The sequence below is a fragment of the Neofelis nebulosa genome, chromosome X (genome assembly GCF_028018385.1).
Source record: "Neofelis nebulosa isolate mNeoNeb1 chromosome X, mNeoNeb1.pri, whole genome shotgun sequence".
In the NCBI taxonomy this organism is placed as follows: Eukaryota; Metazoa; Chordata; class Mammalia; order Carnivora; family Felidae; genus Neofelis; species Neofelis nebulosa.
Genome location: NC_080800.1, coordinates 90,674,859 through 90,694,460, shown reverse-complemented (window position 1 = coordinate 90,694,460; position 19,602 = coordinate 90,674,859). Strand labels below are relative to the sequence as shown.

The 19,602-nt window shown below is 38.4% G+C and overlaps 1 pseudogene; it reads left to right on the top strand.

Annotated features, from left to right (window-relative positions):
* Window positions 1-8,564: 8,564 nt before the first annotated feature.
* Window positions 8,565-13,652, top strand: LOC131502119 (NHP2-like protein 1; annotated as a pseudogene).
* The last annotated feature ends 5,950 nt before the right edge of the window (window positions 13,653-19,602 follow it).

Sequence of the window (19,602 nt, the reverse complement as noted above, 5' to 3'; positions counted from 1 at the left end):
TAGACATACAGATGGTCAATAAGCACATGAAAATATTCTCAACATTACTAAAGGAAATGCAGATCAAAACCACAATGAGATAACATCTTACACTTGTCAGAAATGACTAAAATCAGAAAGGCAAGAAATAACAAATGTTGGCGAGGATGTGAAGAAAAAGGAACCCTTGTGCGATGCTGGTAGGAATGTAAATTGGTGCAGCCACTGTGGAAAGCAGTTTAGAGGTTCCTCAAAAAAATTAAAAATAGAAATACCATTTGATCCAGTAATTCCACTACTGGGTATTTACAAAAAAAATATATGTTTATTGCAGTGTTATTTACAATAGCCAAGATATGGAAGCGCCGAAGGGTCCATTAATTAGATGAATGGATAAAGAAGTTGTGGTACACAGCAAAGGAAACAACCAACAAAACTAAAAGGCAACCAAAGGAATGGGAAAAGATATTTGCAAATGACACATATGACAAAGGGCTAGTATCCAAAATCTATAAAGAGCTCATCAAACTCCACACCCGAAAAACAAATAACCCAGTGAAGAAATGGGCAGAAAACATGAATAGACACTTCTCTAAAGAAGACATCCGGATGGCCAACAGGCACATGAAAAGATGTTCAACGTCGCTCCTTATCAGGGAAATACAAATCAAAACCACACTCAGATACCACCTCACGCCAGTCAGAGTGGCCAAAATGAAGAAATCAGGAGACTATAGATGCTGGAGAGGATGTGGAGAAACGGGAACCCTCTTGCACTGTTGGTGGGAATGCAAATTGGTGCAGCCGCTCTGGAAAGCAGTGTGGAGGTTCCTCAGAAAATTAAAAATAGACCTACCCTATGACCCAGCAATAGCACTGCTAGGAATTTATCCAAGGGATACAGGAGTACTGATGCATAGGGGCACTTGTACCCCAATGTTTATAGCAGCACTCTCAACTATAGCCAAATTATGGAAAGAGCCTAAATCTCCATCAACTGATGAATGGATAAAGAAATTGTGGTTTATATACACAATGGAATACTACGTGGCAATGAGAAAGAATGAAATATGGCCTTTTGTAGCAACGTGGATGGAACTGGAGAGTGTGATGCTAAGTGAAATAAGCCATACAGAGAAAGACAGATACCATATGGTTTCACTCTTATGTGGATCCTGAGAAACGTAACAGAAACCCATGGGGGAGGGGAAGGAAAAAAAAAAAAAAGAGGTTAGAGTGGGAGAGAGCCAAAGCATAAGAGACTGTTAAAAACTGAGAACAAACTGAGGGTTGATGGGGGGTGGGAGGGAGGGCAGGGTGGGTGATGGGTATTGAGGAGGGCACCTTTTGGGATGAGCACTGGGTGTTGTATGGAAACCAATTTGACAGTAAATTTCATATATTAAAAAAAATAAAAATAAAAATAAAAAAATAAAATAAAATAAAGGAAGTTGTGGTACACACACACACACACACGCACACACACACACACACACTGGAATATTACTCAGTCATTTAAAAGATGAGATCTTGTCATTTGCAACAGCATGGATGGACCCAGAGGGTATCATGTTAAGTGAAATCAGTCAGACAAAGACAAATACTATGATTTCATTTGTATGTGGAATCTAAACAAAACGAATAAACAAACAAAAAGCAGAAACATATAAATACAGAGAACAAACTGATGCTTGCCAGAGGGGAAGGGAGTGGGGGACAGACAAAATGGGTGAAGGAGAGTGGAGGATGTAGGCTTCCAGTTATGGAATGCGTAAGTCACAGGGATAAAAGATAAAGCACAAGGAATATACTCAGTGATATTGTAATAGTGTTTTATGGTCAAAGAGTTTATTTTCACTTCTGGCGAGCATAACATAACATACAGAGTTGTTGAATCACTGTGTTGTATACCAGAAACTAATGTTTTCTTGGTTGTCAACTATACTTCAATAGAAAAATGAATAAATAAAATAAAATGTCCCAGCTCAAACAGTAAGGCAGGAAAAAAAAAAAAAAAAGGAAAATCCATCCTTCTACTTTTTGTTCTATTCAGGCCCTTATCAGATTGGATGATGCCCACCCACACTGGGGAGGGCAATTTATTTTACTGAGTCCACTGATTCACATACTAATCTCATACTAAGTGGAAACACCCTCACAGACACATCCCGAAATAATGTTTCATCTTGTCACCCTATGTTCAGTTAAGTACACACATAAGATTAACCATCATAGATAAGTCTTGTGGTTTTATGTAATCTGTTAGTCTCTGTCTTTGGAAACATTTACATTTAATTTAATTATTGATATGTGTGGATTTAAGTCTGCAATTTTATTATGTTTTTATGTTTGTTGCCCTTTTTTTCTCTCCTTTCTTTTTTAAAACTTTTTAAAATGCTTATTTATTTTTGAGAGAGAGAGAGAGCACGAGTGGGGTAGGAGAAGAGACAAAGGGAGACACAGAATCCGAAGCAGGCTCCAGGCTCTGAGCTGTCAGCACAGAGTCCAAAGCGGGGCTGGAACCCACGAATTACAAGATCATGACCTGAGCCGAAATCAGACACTTAAATGACGGAGCCAAACAGGCGCCCCCTCTCCTGCTTTCTTTTGTATCATTTGAGTATTTCTAGTGTTACATTTAAGTTAAGAATTGAATTTTAAATAAATCTCTAAATAATTTGAGTGGTTGCTCACGGGATTAAAATATACATCCTTGATTCTTCATGGCTATAGGGTTATAATTAATATTTTATCAATTTCAGTACAATGTAGAAACTTTATCACCATGAGTTGAGTCCCTATGCACTCCCTGCTGTATGTTGTAGCCATTATTATATATATACATTTACATACATTGGAGTCTCCATCAAATAGTTTTATAATTTTTGCTTTCAACCATCATAACAGATTTTTTTTAATTTAAGAGAGAACAATCTATTATATTTACATAGATATTTACCATTTCTGTTGATCTTCCTTCATTCTTGAAGATCCCAGTTTCCTTCTGGCATTATTTCCTATTTACCTCAAGATTTTATATTTGGTTTTCAGAAGTATGACTATGATGTGTCTATGCATGGTTTTACTTGTATTTATCCTACTTAAAGTTCACTGAACTTGAATTCTTCAACAAATTTGGGACATGTTTAGCCATTGTATCGTCAATTTGTTGCCCCATTCTCTTCTCTCTTCCTAGGATTGCAATGACATTTATGTTAAACCATTAAGTATCATTCTATTGGTCTCTAAAACTTTATAAAGCTTTTTCCAATATTATTTCCCACTTTGCTTCAGATTAGATAAATCTAATTATTCTATCTTCAAGTTTATAGATTCTTTCCCCTGTCATTTACATTCTGCTTTTAAGCCTATCCATTGAATTTTTATTTCGTATGTTGTATTTTTTGATTCTAGAATTTCCATTATGTTTTAAAAAATAACAATGTATATTTTCTGCTGATATTTTTTATCCTATGATTAATCACAATCATATTTTTCTTCACCTCATTGATCATAGTTATAGTAGCTGTTTTATAATCCTTGTCCACTATTTCCAATATTATGGTAATCTCTTGGCTGGTTTCCTATGTCTTTTTTTTCTTGAGACTGGGTGACATTTTCCTGGGCTGGTTTCCTATGCCTTTTTTTCTTGACACTGGGTGACATTTTCCTGTTTCTTCACGTGTTAAACAGTTCTGTATTATAAACCTGGATATTTGGAATGCTAGGTTGTGTAGGCTTTGAGATTCTGATATTTTCCCCTGAAAAGTATTGATATTTTTGTGTTGGCAGTAAGTCAACTCAAACTGCCAACTCTGTTTATTTAGCTTGGCTGGTTTGCCTCTGTCCATATATGCACGATTCAGTGGTAAATTAGAAACTTGGGCAGAATTTAATACTCCTCATCGACAGCTCTGTCCTTTCTGGAATTTCCCCCTCACTTCCCAGTGGCTGTGGTTGACAAAAACATTGTCCTCCAATTCTTCAGGACAGAAAGACTGCTAGCTTTCTATTAGAATGTTAACTGCCTCACACTTCCAGGGAAGATGGCAAAGTAAGAAGATCCCAAGTTCACCTCATCCCACGGATACAGCTAGATAACACTCATATCGGTGTAAATAACCCAGAAAACGAACCAAAGACTGTGAGAACAGACTTTCCACAGCTAAATATAGAGAAGAGGATACAGTGAAGAGGGCAGGAAGGGCAGAGACAAGGTTGGGACAGACCAGTAGGACTGTCCTCAGGAGGGAGAGAGGACACAAGCATGAAGAGAGGAGAGAAACAGACTCTCACAGTATGTGCCCAAGGCATGGAGAACTCATGGGAAAGACGAATCCCTGCAACATTTGGCTTTGAAAACCAAATTCCTACACATGTCACAAGTTCTTACCATTAGCATGGTTTAACACCTGGAACTTTAAAAATCAGCAGACTTGGCTCTGGGAGGACCAGGATGACCATAGGAAACTGAGGCCTGGCCTTTAAAAAGACAACACAACAAACAGCCCCATGGAGATACAGCATAGAAGCTGCAGTTTGAAAAATGCCTGGGATGTATGGGAGAGATATGGGTTTAGTAATCTCAGAGCATGTGCTAAAGGGGCGAGGATCTTTGGGAGATTTCTCCAAGAATAAAATAGCTGTCAGGAGCCCTTTTCCTCCCCTAGGCCCCAGCCTAGATACATGGACACCTGTGGGAACCAGCTCAGTGCCAACTAACTTGCTAAAAACATGCCGCACCCCCACATTCTCCCGTAGAAGTGTTGAATGACTGTATTGTACACCTGAAGCCATTACTACATTGTATGTTAACTAACTCGAATTTAAATAAAAGCTTTAAAAAATTACTTTGAATGCAAATGGACTAAATGATCAAATCAAAAGACTTACACTGACGACAAGGATTAAAAAAACCTCCCAACAAACAAAAGTCCAGGACCAACTTCACAGGTGAATTCTACCAAGCACTTAAAGAAGAGTTAATACCTTTTCTTCTCAAACTATTCCAAAAATACGGAAGAAAGGAAAACTTCCAAATTCACTTTATGAGGCCAGCATTACCCTGATACCGAAACAAGATAAAGACACTACAAGAAAGAGAACTACAGGGCAATATCTCTGATGAACATAGATGCAAACATCTTCAACAAAACATTAGCAAACTGAATTCAAGAATACGTTTAAGAAAAAATCATTCACCACAATCAAGTGGGAATTATTCTGCAAAGGTGGTTCAATATTCACAAATTCACAAATTCACAATATTCACAATATTCACAAATCAATCAATGTACTAGACTCAGCAATCAGAAAACAAAAAGAAATCAAAGGCATCCAAATAACCAAGGAAGAGGTTAAACTTTCACTATTTGCAGATGACATGATACTACATATAGAAAACCTAAAAGACTCCAGCAAAAACTACTAGAACTGATAAATGAATTCAGTAAGGTTGCAGAATACAAAATCAATATGCAGAAATCTGTTGCATTACTATACACTAATAATGAAGCAGCAGAAAAAGAAAGCAATCCCATTTACAACTGCACAATAATAAAATACCTAGGAATAAACTTAACCAAGGAGGTGAAAGACCTATACCTTGAAACTATAAAGCACTGATGAAAGAAATTGAAAACAACACAAACAAACGGAAAGATATTCTATGTTCATGGATTGGAGGAACAAATACAGTTAAAATATCCATACTACCCAAGGCAACCTACAGATCTAATGAAGTCCCTATCAAAATACAAACAGCATTTTTCACAGAACCAGAACAAATAACCCTAAAATTTGTATAGAACCACAAAAGACCCCAAATAGCCAAAGCAATCTTTAAAAAGAAGAGGAAAACTGGAGGTATCACAATCCCAGATTTCAAGATATACTACAAAGCTGTAGTAATCAAACCAGTATGGTACTGGCACAAAAATAGACACAGAGATCAATAGGATAGAATAGCGAGCCTAGAAATAAACCCATGATTACATGGTCAATTAATCTTCCACAAAGGAGGCAAGAATATGTGATGGGAAAAAGTCTTTTCAACAAATGGTGAGAAAACTGAATAGCTACATGCAAAAGAATGAAACTGGACCATTTTCTTACACCATACATAAAAATAAACCTCAAATGGTTTAAGATCCTAAACGTGAGACGTGAAACTATAAAAATCCTAGAAGAGAGTACAGGCAGTAATTTCTCTGACATTCATCAGCCATAAAAATGTTTTTCTAGCCATGTCTTCTGAGGCAAGGGAAACAGAAGCAAAAATAAACTATGGGTATACATTAAAATACAAGCCTCTCCACAGCAAAGGAGACAATCAACAAAACTAAAATGCAGCCTACTGAATGGGAGAAGATATTTGTAAATGACATATCAGATAAAGAGTTAGTATCCAAAATATAGAAAAAACTTATGCAGCTTAACACACACACACACACACACACACACACACACCAAATAATCCAATCAAAATGTGGACGGAAGAGATGAACAGACATTTCTTCAAAGAAGACATACAGATGGCCAACAGACACATGAAAGATGCTCAACATCACTCTTCATCAGGGAAATGCAGATCAAGACCACAACGATGATCATTGATGTGAGATCAAGACCACCTTACACCTGTCATAATTGCTAAAATTGAAAACACTAGAAGCAACAAGTGTTGGTGAGGATGTGGAGAAAAAGGAACCCTCTTGCACTGTTGGTGGGAATGTAAACTGGTACAACCACTGCAGAAAACAGTGTGGAGTTTCCTCAAACAGTTAAAAATAGAAATGCCCTATGATCTAGTAATCACACTCCTGGGTATTTACCCAAAGTATACAAATTCAAAGGGATGCATGCACTCCCATGTTCATAGCAGCATTATTTACAAAAGCTAAATTATGGAAGCAGCCCCAATGTCCTTCCATAGATGAATGCATAAAGAAGATATGAGATATCTATCTATCTATCTATCTACACACACATATACATACATATATATACATACATACACACACACACACACACACACACAATGGAATATTATTCAGCCATAAAAAAGACTGAAATCTTGCCATTTTCAACCACATAGAGAGATCTGGAAACTATAATGCTAAGTGAAATAAGTCAAAGAAAGAAATACTGTATACTGTCACTCATATGTGGAATTTAAGACACAAAACAAATGAACCAAGGAAAAAGAGACGAACCAAAAAACAGGCTCTTAACTATAGAGAAAAAACAGATGGTTCCCAGAGGGGAGGTGGGTAGGGGATGGGTGAAACTGGTGATGGGGTTATGAGTACACTTATCATGGTGGGCACCAAGTAAGCTATAGAATAGTTGAACCACTATATTGTGCACCCCAAACTAATATAACACTGCATGTGAACTATACTGGAATCAAAATTTTTGAAAATAAAACAAAAATTAAAAAAGAGCATTAACTGCCTCACACAATCCCATCTTTGGCCTACCCTCAAGTTAAAAGGGATTTAAAATAGGAAACACACTCCCTACTTCCTTTTTTCCAAGTGTCAACATCTTCTTCTCTCTTACCAATGCCTTGATGCCATGATTTGTTTTATTTTGTCTAGAGCAGATGATAGCAAGCTTTTTCCGTGAAGGGCCAGATAATAAATATTTTAAGCCTTGAGGGTCACGTATAACGACCTGTCACAACTCATGAATTCTGCCATTATAGCATGAAAGCAGAAATTGAGAGCGTACAAATGAATTGCCATGGCTGTGTTCCAAAAAAATTTTATCTACGAAGACAGGTGGCTGGATAGATTTGGTGTAGGGGCTATAGTTTTCCAAACCCTAGTCTATTATTTGCAAGAGGGTCAAATCTTATAGAAGCTTACTTGGCTATACCACTGGTTGAAAGCTTTCTACATAATATTTTCTATTTTAGCTCATTCATTTTAAGATACTCCCATGTTAACTGGCTAAATAGAAAAATTCAAATTAATAGAATTTACAGTGTGGTGTGGGTGTGGGTGACATGAGACAAAATGGTCAAAACATTTATAAACTTCCAGTTATAAAATAAGTCATGAGGAAGAAATATACAGCATGGTGACTATAGTTAATAATATTGTATTGTATATCTGAAAGTTACTAAGATAGTAGATGTTAAAACTTCTCATTACAAGAGAAAAGTTGTAAATACTTTTGGTGATGGATGTTTATAAACTTATTGTAGTGATCATTTTGCAGTATATATAAATATCAAATCATTTTGTTGTACACCTGAAACTAGTATGTTATAAGTCAATTATATCTCAATGAAAACAAGTTAAAGTAGAAAAAAGAGGGGAAAAAAAACCCCTGCAATAATGTAAAAGAAATCACAAGGAGGATTATAATGATCTTATTATAATTATGTGCAAACTTCATGAATATGATTTATAAGTCAATGTGTGATTATTATGTTAATTTTGGGTTGCCTGACTTAGTGTTAGAAAGGACAAGATCCGTTAATTCATCCAAGAGAAAATGTTTACTGAGCATATATTCTGTGTCAGGCATTATGATAGGTACTGGGGATGTAATGGTGAGCAAAATATCATAGCATAATGGTTGACAGTATGGTTGACTCTGGCACCAGCCTCCCTGGGTTTGAATCCTGGCTAAGTCATTTTTTAGTTTTGTGAACTTGAGCAAGCTATTCTTCCTCTCTGGGTCTCACTTTCCTCTCCATAGATGGCAATGATAATGCCTCCTGGAGTTGCCATGAGAATTAAATGAGTTAATATTTGTAAACTACTGAGCAAATTGCCTGACACATAGTGAAAGTTGCATGTGTGTTTTTTAAACAGCAAAGACTTTGACCATCTCTGTCCCTAAGGAACCAAGAGTTCAGTGGGAGAACTAACTTTAATCTAAAAAGCACGCCAAGTAAATGTGCAAGCTCAGTCAGTGCTACAGAGAAGACTTGCATGGATCTATGAGAGCTTGCTTTCTGCGGATTTGACCAGAGAAGGGATCTCTGAGGAAGTGATATCTGAGCTGAGGATAAGCAGGAGTAAGTTAGACAAAAGCCATATTTTTGGAGGAGCATGATGAGTGACTGTGTGTTTCCTGTCTGGCTAAGTAGTCTGTTTCATGAGTGTGTGACCCTAGTCTCAAACTTCTACATTCTCCATCATGCCCGTTAAGCATGATAGGCATCCCGGACAAGTCTAGTGATGTTTGTGAAAATCAAGAGCTGCCATTCTGGAGGCTAATTCTTTCCTCCTGCCTCACTCCCCCAAATCTGGGAAAAATCTTCACAAACCAACTGCACAAAGAGTGTTTGTGGGTGTTAAAGCACTCTTTCTAGAAAGAAGTCAAGGCCACTGAAGGGAAACAGCAGTTTGGATGATGGATGTTAACTCTCTTTGTTAGCATACTGGCTGCTGTATTCTTTCAAAAGCATTTGCTCTGCGGACTCAGCCTTGGGAATCTAAAAAGCTGTGCTCATCACAGAACACTATAGGCTGAGGCTCCTCTTGCTTCCCTGTGGTGTTCAATTCTGAAGCCCAGGATCCTCTAGAGGGGCATTCTTTACAAACTGAAGTCTCCATTTCATCACATGTGGCTAAAGGATCGGAATCATCAGGCACCTGCAACAATTTTATTTCCAGGATTCTTTCTCTTGTCAACTACAGATCAGGAAACAAATGTATGAAAGCAGATATCTTTTTTCCTCATCCAAAATTGGAGCAGCTGACATCATTTGCAGTCTGGAACTGCTGAAAACCTTGAACAATCCATTTCAGGGCACTTTCTAGAGAACGTTTCCATCCGGTGTAGAGATTGTACCAATTCAGCCTCAGGACCCACCGTGTTGCTTACAGCTTTGCAGTTTATTTTAAGAGGTTTTGTGTGTACTTGTAAAAAATAATAAACAGATAAAAATAAACAACAGTGCATCACTGAGGATTGTATTCTTTGTTTGCAAGCCACTGAAGACTCAATTCAAATTGTCTTAACCCCAAAAGGGGAAATGACTGGCCAATGCCACTGTATAGTTCAAGAGTAAACCCAGCTTTGGGTGAGCTTCATTCTGCTCAGTTGCCTGCTCACTCTTCTTCTCTCTCCATTTCTCAGCTCCACTTCATTTGTTAGGACTCCATTCTCAGGTAAAGTCCCCCTTCTTGCTCCAAAGAAGGACTTAGCTGCTACTTCCAGGGCTACATACTACCTTGTCATGGCAAACAAGGAAGAAGCTTACTTTCCTCAGTATTCCCAGCCAAAGTCTTCAGATTACGTCTTATTTGAACAGCCCAAATCATATACCACCCCAAAACAATCACCGTGGACAAGGGATGAAATGAGCGGTTATCCTAGGCCATGTGTTCCACCTGGAATAGAGTTAGCTGCTTCAAAACAGGTATCCCCAAATGGGAATCAGGATTGGTGGGAAGAGACAAAAATGGGAATGCATGGGGGAAGTCAAACAAAAATGGAAATGCATAGTGGGCAGTCAGACAACAAACACCCACTTTGTGCAACAATAACTGTTGCTTATATTAGATAAGTGTCTCCACTTTAAACTTGAAGTCCTTTTCTGTTCATTAACACACTGGAACCTTGCAACAGTCCTTGAAGGGAGCTAAGACTGGACATATTATTCTCATGTAGCAGAGGAAACTGAAGCCCAGATGAGTTGAGTGAATTGGATAAGTCTGCACAATTGCATGGTGAGTGACAGAAACACTTGACTCTCATTCTATAGAAATCTGTATTTTTGGAACATCAAATCCACATATTGGGCTGTGTTTATTTTATCTTATTTTTTAACCCCATATCTCATTCCCCCTCTTATGCCACATACCGGTAGCCATTCTGGTATGTTTAACGTGTAGCTTTTTTTTGTTCGAATGTGTTTTCAAACTCTGTGTTCTTGTTTTGTGAGCATGTATTCTTTATATAAGTAGTACTGTGCTGTACATCTCATTCTGTTTCTTACTTTTTTCACTCAGCATTATGTTCTTAAAGCAATCCACATTGCTGTGTGTATATTTAATCTGTCACTTCCAACTGCCGCATAATTCTCTATGGCACGTATCCACCACATTTTATCTATCCACTCTTTCAGTCAAGGATTTCCACTGGAATTCTGCTGAACTTCCACCAGCACAAATAACACTGCTATGAACATCTTCATACATGTCCCTCTACAGGCTTGTTTTGGAATATTTCCACATATGCAGGAGCAGAATTGTTGGGTGAGAGGACATGCGTGTGTTTAATGTGACTACGTTAACTATGTAACCCTCAGGCCAGTGAGGCTTTCCTTGGTCACTCTTTTTTCAGTTTCAACTCCTACGGAACGTTTCGTATTTCCCTTTCCTGCTTTACTTTCTCTGCTTAGCACTTATAATTATCTAATAAATGAAATATTTGGATATTATCTTTATTATCTTGTAATAATTATAAATATATAATATAATTACGTCATATAATTATATTATTTAATTATATAGCAAATATTATGTTATAATAATTATTATAATATGTAATATAATTATATATCAATATAATTCTTATATTATATTATAATTATTATTTTGATAGTAAGATTCCAAGAGATTTGTATCTGTGTCATTCACTGCTTATATCCCAAGCACCTAGAACAGTTCTCGACACATGAACGGTGTTCAATAAATATTCATCGAGTGAATGGAGTAGTGCCAAATTGTTCTCCAGAATAGCTGAACTAGTCTACATTATGCAGAACATAAGATTTCTTATATCCCCACATCCTCATCAATACATTATCGACTTTTTAACTTTTGCCAGCCTGAGAGCTGCTTAGTTAACTTGTGTTTCTGTAATTACTAATGAGTTTGAACACTTCTTCATGGACGTCATTCTAAGTGCTGCCCTTGGTAGTGAGCTCTTTGTTACTACAGGGGAAAATCAAGCACTATCAAAGATTCCCGAAGAAATGCCTTGGGCTGCACGTCTACATCCTTAGCAAAAAGCAAGCACAGTCAGGATGTCTATCTATTTTGCAAAGAACACTCTAAAACCCAATACAACAAGAGTTTCAACTCTACCTCCCAAGTCTTGTATCATTTGGCTGCTAGAAACTCATCAACGGAACCTGTGGAAGAAGTCAAAATTCCCTGGTGTTCTTCGCTTAATGAACATAAAACTGTCAGAATAGCCATGTCCCCCGCCCCACTGACCCCAGTTAACACACCCAAGGAAGTATGTGTCCCATGATTAGCTCATAAATGAAGCTCAACTTTCATATGCCACATCCTCCCTTTCTAGACCCGTTCCACATGCTCTCAGCCCACAGTAGAAGGCAGGCATCTTCTTCTCCGGTCTAAGCAGCATGGTTTGCCAAATGGGCAAAAGCTTAGGATCAAGCAGACAAAGCTCTGAAGATTATCCATTTCACCTTTATTAACTGTATAAGCAATTAGATTCAGAGACTGCGATAAGGTTTATGCTGGAAGGAAGAACAGAGTGTTGGAGTGCACAGCAGATCGCTTGACCTGGTCTGGGAAAGGAGAAACGGGAGCAGATGAGACAGAAGGAAGGTTCCTTGGAGGCATATCGCTGGAACTGAAACTAGAAGATCAAGTAGAAGCGTACCAGAAGGATTGGGGGAGGGAGCCAAAAAGAACAGTATGTGCACATTCCAAAAACTTATAGGTAGCTCACTGTGGCTTACAATGAGAGGAGGAAGGTGTGGTAATAGACATTAGCGCTTTTTGCCAAATATCCCCATTTCTCTCTTGCTTGGGATTCTCTCTCTCTCTCTCCCTCCTGTCTCTGCCCCTCCCCTGCTCTCTCTCTCTCTCTTAAAATAAATAAACACTAAAAAAGAAGGTGCTACTGGGGCGCCTGGGTGGCTCAGTCGGTTAAGCATCCGACTTCAGCTCAGGTCACAATCTCGCGGTCCGTGAGTTCGAGCCCCGCATCGGGCTCTGGGCTGATGGCTCGGAGCCTGGAGCCTGCTTCCGATTCTGTGTCTCCCTCTCTCTCTGCCCCTCCCCCATCCATGCTCTGTCTCTCTCTATCTCAAAAATAAATAAAACGTTAAAAAAAATTAAAAAAAAAAGAAGGTGCTATGGAAATTCTCAAATGCCACATGAATGATAATAAGTAGGCGCTCAGCCATTTCTACTCCTCCAGTGTGGTGCGATTTTCCAGCCGAGGTATGACACTCCGTGAGGGCTGGTGAGACCTCACAATTGCAGACGTGATTGAGGCTGATGTAAATCTGAAGGCCTACCCCCTCGTAGACACCCACCTCACCAAGAAAGCCCTGGCCCTTGTTCGGCAGTCCTGTAACTACAAGCAGCTTCAGAAAGGAGCCAGTGAAGCCGCCAACCCCCTCAACAGGGGCATCTCTGAGCTCACGCTGACGGCCGCAGACCCAGAGCCCCTAGAGATGACCCTGCACCTTCTGCTGCTGGGGGAGGATTAAGAATGTGCCCTGTGCGTTCATGCACTCTGAGCAGGCCCTGGGGTGGGCCTGTGGGGTCGCCAGGCCTGTCATCGCCTGTTCTGTCACCATCGGAGAGGGCTTATGGCTGAAGCAGCAGTCCGTTCAGCAGTCCACTGAAAGCCTCTTGGTCGAAAACTGGTGGCCTCTGCCCCACTCGTCGCTGAGTCCTCAACCTGGGGTCGTGTATCATATTGTGTGTGTTAGCGTGTAGTATCTCCAGCTGCCCTCTCTTGTTGTGTGATAGCACTGAATCTGGTTTTTGCATTCCTGTATTGTTTTTGTTTTGTTTTATAGGTTGTTGTCCGTATAGTACCCCCCCCACACACACACACCCCAATCTCCCTCTCTACTCTCTCTCGGTCTCTGCCATTTTATCCTCCCTTTTGAGAAACAATCACATGTCAAAACAGGTGGAAGCAGAGTGATGACACCATTCAAAGGCAGGGAAGAGCCAGGAGAGAGATTTGGTTCCAGCTTTCAAGCGCTAACTTCCTGTTGTGGGGGGGGGGCATGTTGGAAGTAAACGCTGTTCGCTTTGTCTCCCTTGTGCCTAGAGTACAAAATCCTTCCATACATGTTTGCTCTCTAGGGGTTTATGTACCATTTGGGGAGAAAAGCATATATCCCGTGAGGTTGCTAGGTGTATGTCCAAGTGTCATTTGCTAATATGCCCCTGCTTTCTGCTTTGGAGATGTGATATTATTCCCCCCACCTTCCCCAACTCCCAACTGTGCCCCTGAGGGTGGCAGGGCAGCAACATACCAAAGAGATGTGCTGGAGAATCCCAGAAACTGCCTGGCTGAGTTAGACATGGGACAGTTGACTTAGGTCTTGAAAGAAAGAGTCAAGAGTGGCAAGAAAAAAAAAAGGGTCAACTGGTACTGGAATGAAGAAGTCTGGGCAAATCATGGAGACTTGACTGGAAGCTATAACAGGATGCCGGAATCCAAAGGAACATCCTCTCTAGTGGATGGAGATGTCTTCAGGGGGTACTTGGTACCAGCTCCGAGAGCTCTTACTCCTGTTTCCTGCCACAATGTGGGTCAGATGTATGTGTTCTTTATCACATCAGAAGGACGGTGCTAGCGTGTCATTCTTGTGAGCATCGTAATGTAGAAATATAGTCATATTCTCCCCCAAAATGGTAATAAGTATTTTCATGGGGAACAAAATAGACATAAGGAGGAGGGGAGAGTTGTCAAGGGACATTCAGGAATTCTTTGGCCTGAAGAGAAACTACAGAGCTTTGTCTGATTCATGGTGGCATCAGTAGGGACTTTCCAATTTCTGGGAAACTTAACCCTACAAAGAAATTATTTCCAGTGGCTTGGTGTCGTGGAGATTTAGCTGACTTGAGCCAGAAGTAGGGGATTTGGAGGAAGTCTGCCTAATCGCGGGCAGTGGGAAATTGGGATAGAGCCAATGTAAATGTGGCAGGCTGGGAAACATTTTTGCAGACAGAAAGCATTTAAACAATTTTTTATTGTGGTGAAATATACATAACATAAAATTTACCATTTTAACCATTTTTAAGTATCCATTTCAGTGGTATTAAGTACATTCACATTGCTGTGCAACCATCACCAATATCCATCTCCAGAACTTTTTCATTATCCTAAACTGAAGCCCTGTATTCATTAAACAATTACTCTTCATTGCCCCCTTCCCCCCGCCCCACCCCTGGAGACCACTATTCTACTTTCTGTCTCTATGAATTTGACTATTCTTGGAACTGCATGTAAGTGGGATCAAATAGCGTTTGTCCTTTTATGTCTTGTTTATTTCACTTTGTGTAATGTCTTCAAGGTTCATCCATTTTGTAGCATGGGTCCAATTCATTCCTTTTTAAGGCTGAAAAATACTGCATTGTATGTATATATCACATCTTGTTTATCCAGTCATCCATTGATGGACACGTGAGCAGTTTCCAGCTTTTGGCTCTTGAGAATAATGCTGCTATGAATACTTACTTACAAATACCTGTTCAGGCTCTTGCTTTCATTTCTTTTGGGTATATACTTACAAGTGGAATTGCTGAGTCGTATGATAATTCTATTTTTCTGAGGAACCACTATTTGGTTTTCCACAATGGCTGCACCATTTTACATTTTCACCAGCAATACACAATGGTTCCACTTTCTCCACATCCTTACCAACACTTGTTATTTTCTGTTTTTTTCTTTTTTAAAAATTTTATTTAAATCCAAATTAGTTAACATACAGTGTAATAATGATTTCAGGAGTAGAATTTAGTGATTCATCACTTACATATAACACCCAGTGCTCATCCCAACAAGTGCCCTTCTTAATGTGCATCACCCATTTAGCCCATCCCATCACCCAACACCCCTCCAGCCACCTTCAGTTTGTTCTCTATAGCTAAGAGTCTCTAATGGTTTACCTCCCTCTCTCTTTCTCTTTTATTTTTCCTTCCTTTCCCCTATGTTCATGTTTTGTTTCTTAAATTCCACATATGAGTGAAAGCATATTTCTCTTTCTCTGACTTATTTCGCTTAACATAATACATCCTAGTTGCATCCATATTGTTGCAAATGGTGAGATTTTGCTCTTTTGGATTGCCAAGTAATATTCTATTTTATATATATATATATATATATATATATATATATATATACACACACACACACCATATCTTCTTTATCCATTGGTCAGTCGATGGATATTTGGACTTTTTTCCATAAGTTGGCTCTTGTTGATAGTGCTGGTATAAACATTGGGGTGCATGTGCCCCTTTGAATCAGAATTTTTGTATCCTTTGGATAAATACTTAGTAGTGCATACTGTTTTCCAGAGCGGCTGCACCAGTTTGCATTCCCACCAGAAGAGCAAAAGGGTTCCCCTTTCTCTGCATCCTCACCAACATCTGTTGTTGCCTGAGTTAATTTTAGCCACTCTTACCGGTATGAGGTAGCATCTCATTGTGGTTTTGATTTGCATTTCCCTGATGATGAGTGATGTTGAGCATCTTTTCATGTGCCTGTTAGCCATCTGGATGTCTTCTTTCAAAAAGTGTCTGTTCGTGTCTTTTGCCCATTTCTTCACTGGATTATTTGTTCTTTAGGTGTTGAGTTTGATAAATTTTTTTTATATAGATTTTGGATACTACCCCTTTATCTGATAAGTCATTTGCAAATATCTTCTTTCTTTTTTATTTTTTTTTATTATTTAAAAAAAATTTTTTTAACGTTTATTTACTTTTGAGACAGAGAGAGACAGAGCATGAATGGGAGAGGGTCAGAGAGAGAGAGAGGGAGACACAGAATCTGAAACAGGCTCCAGGCTCTGAGCTGTCAGCACAGAGCCCAACGCGGGGCTCGAACTCACGAACTGTGAGATCATGACCTGAGCCGAAGTCGGACGCTTAACCGACTGAGCCACCCAGGCGCCCCTCTTCTTTCTTTTTTAAATAGTCATTCTAATGAGTGTGAAGTGGAATCTCATTATGATTTGGTTTACATTTCCCTAATGATTAGTGATGTTGAGAATCTTTTTACGTGTTTATTGGGCATATATATGTATATATATATATACGTATATATATATATATATATATACACGTGTATATATATAAAATTTCCTTAAGGAAATATTTATTCAAGTCCTTTGTCTATTTTTGAATTGGGTGCTTATTTTTTGTTGTTGAGTTGTAGGAGGTTTTTTTTTTTAATGTATTCTGGATAACAGCCCCTTTTCAGATATAGAATTTGCAAATACTTTCTCTCTATTCATAGGTTACTTTCTCACTCTGTTGAGAGTATTCTTTGTAACACAAAAATTCTTAATTTTGGTGAAGTTCAATTTAGCTGTTTTTTTCTTTTGCTGCCTGTGTTTTTGGTGTTGTGCCCAAGAAATCACTGCCAAGTCCAATGTCATGAAAATTTTCCCTGTTTTCTTCTAAGAGTTGTATAGTTTTAGCTCTTATGTTTAGATCTTTGATACACTTCAATTTTTGTATATGGTGTAAGGTAAAGCTCAAACTTCATTCTTTCATATGTGGATATCCAGTTTTCCCAGCACCATTAGATGAAGAGACTGTCCTTTCCCCACTAAATCGTGTTAGCACCTTTGTCAAAAATCATTTGATAATATACACTAGGGTTCATTTTGGGGGTCTCAATGATATGCCATTGATCTGTATATCTGTCTCTGTGCTAGTGCCACACTGTTTTGATTACTGTAACTTTGTAGTAAGTTTTAAAATCAAGTATGAGACATCCAACTTTGTCTTTCTCAAAATTATTTTGTTTGTTTGGGATCTCTTGAGATCCTATGTGAATTTTAGGATGGGATTTTCTATTTATACACACACACACACACACACACACACACATACAATATTGTTAGGATTGCATTGAATCTTTAGGTTGCTTTGGAAAAAAGCATTTCAAAAAATCATTTCCACAAGTGATTCTTTATTGTTAAACCAACCCTATGTTTTATTTGTTGCTTGTTTAAAGCATGCTTTTAAAAAATATTTTATTTTTATTTTTATTTTTATTTTTTTAATGGTTATTTATTTATCTGAGAGAAAGAGAGCAAGGGTGGAATGGCAGAGAGAGAGGGAGAGAGAGAATCCCAAGCAGGCTCCAAGCTGTCACCACAGAGCCTGACACATGACCCAATCTCACAAACCATGAGATCATGACCTGAGCTGAAATCAAGAGTCGGACGTTTGACCCGCTGAGTGACCCAGGTACCTTATAAATATTTTACATTTATTTTTGATTGAAGTAGAGCTGACATACAATATTATATTAGTTTCAGGTGTGTGACACAGTGATTTGACACTTACATACATTATGCAGTGCTTGCAATAAGTGTTATTACCATCTGTCACCATACAATGAAATTACAATAATATTCGCTTTATACCTTATGTTGTACTTTACACCCCTGTGACTTATATACTTTATAAGTGGAGGCTTGTATCCTTAATCCACTTCACCTATTCCACCCAGCCTCCCAACACCCTACTGTCTGGGAATCACCAGCTGGTTCTTTATATTTGAGTTTGTTTCTTTTTTGTTTGTTTGTTGTTTTATTTTTTTACATTTCACATATAAATGAAATCATATGGCATTTGTCTTTTTCTATCTGACTTATTTCATTTAGCATAATACCCTCTATGCCTCTCCGTGTTGTCACAAATGGCAAGATTTCATTCTTTTTTATGGCTGAGCTATATATATATATTTATATTATTTGAATTAGTGTATTTGTTTTCTTCGGGTAAATATCCAAAAATGGAATTACTGGATGAAATGATATTTCTGCTTTTAATTTTTTAAAGAACTTCCTTATTGTTTTCCAGAATGGCTGCACCATTTACAGTCCTACCAACAGTGCATAAGGGTTCCTTTTTCTCCACATCCTCACCAACACTTGATATTTCTTGTCTTTTTGATACTAGTCATTCTGACAGGTGTGAGGTGACATCTCATTGTGCTTTTGATTTTTATTTCCCTGATGATTAGTAGTGTGGAGAATTCTTTCATGTGTCTGTTGGCCATCTGTGGGTCTTAAAGTATACTCCTCAGTAAAGAATCTAGAAGAAGCAAAGAAAATAATAATGATAAAAATATGAAGAACAGAGCTCTGGATAGAAAGTCAGACATTTTCAGTTTTACAATATGTTTATGGATGCAGGCTGTGTCCTTTTGCAAGTCATTTGCATGTCCTATGCCTTGGTTTCCACCTGCTTTCAGACCCAAAGGATGTTAAAGTTACCTCAAAATGGCATACAACAATCAAGAATCTTGATATTATACGTAGAACTATAGAGCTATACAGAGATTTCATAGAAAAGCTTTACTAATGATTTATAGTTTCTGTTAAATTAATCACTTTATTTGTTTGTTTGTTTATTTGTTTGTTTGTTTTAGAAAGAGATTATGAGTGAGGGAGGGGGCAGAGAGAAAGAAAGAATCCCAAGCAGACTCCACACTCAGCATGGAGCCCAATGCGGGCTTGATCCCATGTCCCTGGAATCATGACCTGAGCCGCAGTCAAGAGTCAGATGCTCAACTGACTGAGCCACCCAGGTGCCCAGTTAATCACTTTGTTTAAATCAAAGGAAATGAAAGAACCATATGTTTATTGACATGATAGTATATCTGCCTTATCTGATGAAGACGTCTACA